We start from the raw sequence: 7288 nt of genomic DNA on the forward strand, positions 1-7288 counted from the left end.
TTTCACTTGTATGTCCACTTCCTTCACCATATCAGGGAAGTTTTCTGTCATTATTTTTTCACATAGGTTTTTACTTCCTTCCTCTGTCTTGTCCTTGAGGCACTCCATGATGTGAAAGTTGGTCACATCATGACCACTTGAAGTTGTCCCAGCACATCTTAAACTATCTTCATTTTTTTATTATTCTTTTATTTTTGCTGTTATGATTGTTTTCTGCTTCCTTATATTCCAAATAGCTGGTTTGACTCTTGGCTTCATCTACTCTACTGTTGATTCCCTGTAATTCTTCATTTTAATAAATGCATTCTTCATTTCTGACTGTTTTTTGTTGTTGTTGTTGCTGCTGTTTTAGCTTTGCACATCCTATTTTTATGCTGTTGAATTTCTCACTAAGTTCTTTGAACATCCTTTTAACAATTGCTTTTAACTCTGTATCGGCTTACCGCTCTTTCATTTAATTCTTTTTTTCTGAAGACTTCTGTTCTTTCATTTGGGATCTCTTTCTTTGTCTTCTCATTTTGGCTGCTTTCCTGTGGGTGTTTCCATGTATTAGATCTTGGTATAGTGGCCTAATGTAGTAGGTTTCCTATAGGACCTAGTGGTGCAGCCTCCCCAGTCACTGAGCTGGTGTGCACCCTATGTGTGGGCTGTGTGCACTGTCCTGTTGTAGTTGATTCTTGATTGTTGTTGGAAAGTCACTGGGAGGGACTGACCCCAGGCCAACTGGCTGTGAGGACTGGCTGAAACTATAGCTTAGGATCTGCTGGGCAGGGGCTGATCCCACAGAGCAGGTCCTGCTTCAGTAAGGGTTTGGTGCCTGCCAAGTCTGCCTTTGAGTGTGTTGCTTATGAAGGTGGCTGGGTTGTAATCTGGCATGGTCTGAAGCTCACCACCATGTTCACTGGCTCTGGGGCCTCCCAGGAGGTACAAGGTGAGCCACTGCCTATGCCCTGCCCAGGAGAGGCCAAGCTCTAAACTGAGGCTAACTGTTGCTAGCACCAGGCCTGAGGCCACTTAGCAAGATATATGGGGCTTGCTAGGCCAGATGCTGCTTGTTTGAGAAGTTTTAGGAATGTTTGAAGCATGAGTCAAGACAGCCCATTTGTATGGAAAACCCCCTAGAAACAGCTCAGCTGGGCCCACAAGTTTGGTGAGGTTGGGTATCAGGGAATCACAGGTATGGGGCAAACAGTGTTAACCAGATTGACTTAGTTATGGGGCTCACCTGCAGGCTAGTTTGGGGAGTGCTCAGCAAAGGATCAATGGCCTTTTCCAGAACTTTTTTTTTTTTCTGGCAGAAAGCTGTCCCTCCAGCTCTTGCCCTGATGTCAGACAACTCATTTCCTCCTTGTGTGTGCCTGGTGTCCCAGTGCTGGAGCTCAGAGAGAGTGAGTTTGAGTAAGTCTGTGCATGGGCTTTAAGGGGAACTGCCTGTGACTCCAGCAGCTCTCTGTCTCACTCAGCCACAATCCCTGCTGATTTTCACAGTCAGAGGCTTTGAGACTTCTCTTCCTGATACTGGAACCCTGAGCTTGCAGGCCTGGTGTGAGGCTGGGACCCCTCACTTCTTAGGGGAGACCACTGCAGGCAAAATGTCCCTCCTGATTTTCACTCATCACACGGGGGTGTGGGATAAGCCCATTTTGTGTCTTCACCTCTCCTACCAGTGTCAGTGTGGCTTCTTCTGTATATCCTTAGTGATAGAACTCTGCTCAGCTAGGACCCCTAGTTTTCAGGCAGTTTAGTTGTAATTTTGATGTAGTTGTTGAAGGTTCTAAGTATGGTGTTTACCTATGCTGCCATCTTGACCAGAACACTTCAAAACATTTCTTAAATGCACAACACTTGTAGTATCTTACATTTTTAGCTTCCAAGAACATAAATCAATACAGACACAATTTTGAATCATGCTTTAAATAGTTTTTTTCTGTATGACAATTCACATCCAAGAGTATTTAGTAAATTAAGTTTATGTTCATCTGTAGTGATTTTAATGGTTTCCTCATTTTCATTGTATCGTTACCACTGTCTCTTTCTTCTATCACTTCTATTTTGACAGACCAGGAGATGGAAGCCATATGGCAGGTACTGTAGTAATCCTATATAATAAAAGCCTAATATGCAAATCATCCAAATGTCGGAACGACCGGGGAACGACCAGTCACTATGATGCAAAATGACCACCAGGGGGCAGATGCTAAATGCAGGAGCTGCTCCCTGGTGGTCAGTGCACTCCCTCAGGGGGAGCTCCACACAGCCAAAGCCGGGCTCATGGCTGGTGAGTGCAGCAGCGGAGACAGGAGCCTCTGCCACCTCTATGACAGCACTAATGAGCAGCGAGCAGGCGGGTAGTAAGGAGCAAGGGGTCCTGGACTGCGAGAGGGCACAGGCCGGGCTGAGGGTACCCCTCCCCCACAGTTCACACATTTTGTGCACTGGGCCTCTAGTATTATTATAAGTACATTGATTTTAGTTGTAGTTAAAGAGAGCTTTTCCTTCCTTGAAAAACAGAAATACTATAACTAACAAAGTTTTGGTTATATTTTAATAATTAGCCTTTCTGAAAAGCTTAGGGATGTAGAAAATTTTTTTTTAATTTTAAAGAAAGGAAATATATACATATATGTATATATTTATATAATATAATATATATTATAATAACTGAAGGAGATATACACCCTATATAATAAAGAGGGAATATGTAAATTGACTGTCACTCCGCCACAAAGTTGGCTGTACCCACAGTGGAGGGGGGGTTTCCATAACACAAGATGGCTGCACCCACAGTGGAGGCCTACTTCCCGTAATGAGCCTAAATGAGCAATCAGCAGGGACCTGAGGCTGCACCCCCCACCCGGCGGGACTTGACAAGGGTGGGACTGGCTGGGTCTGGATCTAGCTCCATGGGGGGGTGGCTGGGTCTGGGTCTCGTGCGATTTTGAGGCACATGTGCGTGGGCGGGGACTTGACTCTGGGTTCCATGGTGCACCCCAGACTCTGACAGGAGGAAGATTTTCATACACATTTTACTAATTTTCTTTCTCTGACACTTCTATTATAGAGAAAGGGCAAATAGCAATATTAAAATATTTCCTCTTATTAATCCCCTTTTAATTTGCACAAATTTCGTGCACCGGACCACTAGTTTTTATGTAATTCTAAATGGTTTCAAATACACTGAAGAGTTCAACCTTTCATCAAATATTTTATTTTGTTATTGTTGTTGTTAATCCTCATCTGAGGATATTTTTCCATTGATTTTTAGAGAGAGTGGAAGGGAGGGGGAGAGACAGAAAGAGAAACATCAATGTGATAAAGACAATTGTTGGTTGTCTCCAGCATACATCCCACCTGGGGCCAGGGATCAAGTCTGCAACTGAGGTATGTGCCCTTGACGGGAATCGAATTGGAGACCCTTCAGTCTGTGGGCGACACTCTATCCACTGAGCCAAACTGGGTAGGGCCAAATGTTATCCTTTAAAACTGATTATAATTTTTAGAGTTTGAATATTCTCCTGCAAAGAAACAACTCTCATACCATATTAATATGGAATTTACAAATATTAAAACACAAGTTTTAAATAACAGAGTTAATAAATCAAGGTTTTAAAATTCAGTTAAAAAATGAAGCCTCCTTATAGATTTGTCAAGTAAATTGTTCTTAGCATAGTTATGTCATAAAGGTCACGAGGCTCCTAGGTTTTATAGAAGAGTGATGAAGAGGATGGGTGAAGTCTCCATTCACATCATTTGAGGCCAGCCCTGCATACTTTAATCAGACCATAGCTACTTAAGGAAAGGACTGGGTCAACTGTTATAACGATGGGCATAGAGACCCAGGAATGATTTTTCTGAATTGAATTGAATAATGAAGTCCAGTCAATAAATACCTTCAGATCTGTGGAAAATCTGGCAGAAATCCCTTTATGTAAGTGTTTAAAATTAAAATTTACAGTTTCTGGACAAAAATTAAAAAAACAACAGATTACCTTAATTGAAATGTGCCTCGCAGCTCAAATTACTTATAGATATAGGATCTTTCAAGTTTTAATGAAACATGTTTAGCACTCACATTTTGATAAGAACTTTTTGCAGTGAGTTCTACAAAGATAGCCTGAAAGGTGAAGTCTGATAAAAGAAAGGAAATAAAAAGCTGAAAGAGGTTTTCTCTCATGTCCACCGTGCTGGTTTGGGCATTTCTTTGATTCCCTAGTTGAAGCAGGGTGGACCTGCCTGTGCTACTGGCACCACCTGGGAAGCAAAGTGGTTCTGAGAAATGTATACCTGTAGGTTGCAGATAGGAAGGGGAGGACCAGAAAGAATAACTTTACCAGCAGGAGTGGGAGATCAGCAGATGTCAGCATAAAGACATAATTTCTCTTGATTTCCCTTTAACCTCGCTGAAAAGATTGGGTCCTGCCTGTCGCTCATAAAAACACAGCTGGAGCTTCCTCCCCTCCAAAATGCCTAATTCCCCCTTTAGGATAGCAGCACTTAAAGCTATATATAGAATAATTATTTCATGCCCTTAGATATCACTTGTCCCCAACTCCCTTACACATGCCACACCCCCACTCTCAGGATTCATATTCTACATATCTGAGGCAGCAACTTGGATTTTGCATTTTTAATAATCTCTACAGATCATTCTGATGAACAGCCAGGGTTGAGAACTGATGTATGAAGGGCTAATAACAAATATATGATTTTTGAATCCTTGCATACTTGTTTTTTCTAAGTGTCCTAAGATTTTACTGTTTCTTTTCCTGAAATGTATTTGTTTATTTATTGAGTCATTGATTCATTGATAAGTTCATGTATAATTTACTGAGTCTACTAAGTCCCAGAAATTGTACTAAGTGAGGCTAAGGAGGGTAGTACCCTTAAGTGTGGTAGGGACGATACATAAGAAACAAATAATTTCAATATAAGATGACAGCTATGACTGAGATAAATTCAGCAACAAGGGGGAGCTCTTAGCCTAAGGAACACAATCATGGAATGACTAAAAGCATATGAATGGGACAAGTAAGTTTGGGTGCCTCTGTCCTTGGTGCTGAACCATCTCTTCACCTGCTGAGTAGGGTAAGGACATTTTTCCCTAACACCTGGCTTCTGATGATTTCTCTGCTACGTATCCACTAATTTTAAACCAGCTGAGGATAGAGGTAGAAAAAAATGAAGGAATACATATATAATTAGATTAAAGAGGTTGTTGGAGGGATAGCCACTGAATTATTGACTCATTGACATGGGAATTTGGGGAAGTAAGGAGTAGAGTTTTCAAATTATTTCGAAGAAGAAAGTTTCCGCAGTACATTCTGGAATATTATACTTACAAAATCAGAGGCTTTCCAGAAGTACTAACAATCTGAAATTAGTCCTGAAATAACACCTTTAGGTGAAGGGGTCCTGAGAGGCATTTGGAGAGAGATAGCATTATTAATTTAAACAAAAGGGCTTGTTCAAGGACTTACATAGAATTGAATATGGCAGGATCATACAGTGTGATGATATAAAATAATGGTGAAGATGTAGCTAGGAGTTGTATCATTATATCGGTGTCCCAAAGGGGGAAGATTGCAGTCATCCCTGAGGTGCAGGATGATTAGAAGCTGGTCCCTCAAGCAGCAGCTGGGAAAGTATGTAGTTAAGTTCCTCCCAGGGAGAAACTTAGAGATGGGCCTTTTGCCAGCTCCATCTGTATCAGGGGGTAGGTATAGCTTCGAGGTGGTGACCCTGAACCCATTAAGAACTGTTTCTTTATTTGCTATAGTCCTTGTTGAGTATTAGAGCCAGGTGATCTGGGGGGATTTTCCCTCGGTTGGCTGCTAAAAAAAACTGGGGTTCCAGATGTTGTGCAAACTTCTTCTAGGAGGATACTGTTGACTTGGAGGGGGTTAGAGGGAAAAGGCAAGAGAGGTATCCTCTGGCATTTCTAGTCTTTTATTCTGGTCTCCAGTGATGGCTGAATTAGAAGCCGATCCTCAGCAGTAGCTTTGGAAGTATCCCAATAAACCTCTTTCAGGAAAGACTGAGAGATGGGCGATATTGCCCATCAGAGTGAATAGAAGGAAGAAAATAATAAAGATCAGAGCAGAAATAAATGAAATAGAGTCTAAAAAATTCAACACAAAATGTCAATGAAACCAAGAGCTGGTTCTTTAAAAAGATAAACAAAATTAACAACCTTTAATCAGACTCATCACTCACCAAGAAATAAGGAGAGAGGACCCAAATAAATAAAATCCGAAACAAAAGATGAGAAGTAACAACTGACACCAAAGAAATACAAAAGATTGTAAAAAAAATACTATGAACAATTATATGCCAACAAATTGGACAATCTGGAAGAAATGGATAAATTCCTATAAGCATACAACTTTCCAAAACGAAATCAGGAAGAAACAGAGAATCTGAATAGACAGAATAAAACTAGTGAAACTGAAACAGTAACAAAAATAACTCCCAACAAACAAAAGCCCAGGATTAGATGGCTTTATAGGTGAATTTTACCAAACATTCAAAGAACTAACACCTATCCTTGTCAAACTATACCAAAACTTCAAGAGGTGAGAAGACTTCCATGCTCATTTTACAAGGCCAGCATTATCCTAATTCCAAAACCAGATAAAGACAGCACAAATAATAAAAATTATAGGCAATATATTTGATGCACATATATGCTAAAATCCTCAAGAAAATATTATCAAACGGAATCCAGCAATACATTTAAAAGATCACATACCATGATCAAGTGGGATTTATCTCGGGGATGCAAGGTTGGTAAAATATCCACAGAACAATAAACGTGATGCACCACTTAGACAAATTGAAGGATAACAACCTCATGATCATATCAATAGATGCAGGAAAAGCATTTGATAAAATCTAGTACCCATTTATGGTAAAAACTTTCAGCAAAGTGGGAATAGAGAGAACATACCTCAACGTAATCATGGCCATATATGACAAACCCAGAGCCAACATCATACTCAATGGGGAAAAGATACAAGCATTCCAGTTAAGATCAGGAAAAATACAGGGATGTCAACTTTCACTACTCTTATTCAATATAGTACTGGAAGTCCTAGCCACAGAAATCAGACAACAAGAAGAAATAAAAGGCATCCAAAATGGAGAGGAAGAAGTAAAACTGTCATATTTGCAGATGGCATGATATTGTTTAAATAGAACCATAAAAATTCCACCAAAAAACTACTAGATCTAATAAATGAAGTAAGTAACATAACAGGTTACAAAATAAATACCCAGAAATCAACTGCAT

The sequence above is a fragment of the Plecotus auritus genome, assembly GCF_963455305.1.
Source record: "Plecotus auritus genome assembly, chromosome: 1".
Taxonomy (NCBI): domain Eukaryota; kingdom Metazoa; phylum Chordata; class Mammalia; order Chiroptera; family Vespertilionidae; genus Plecotus; species Plecotus auritus.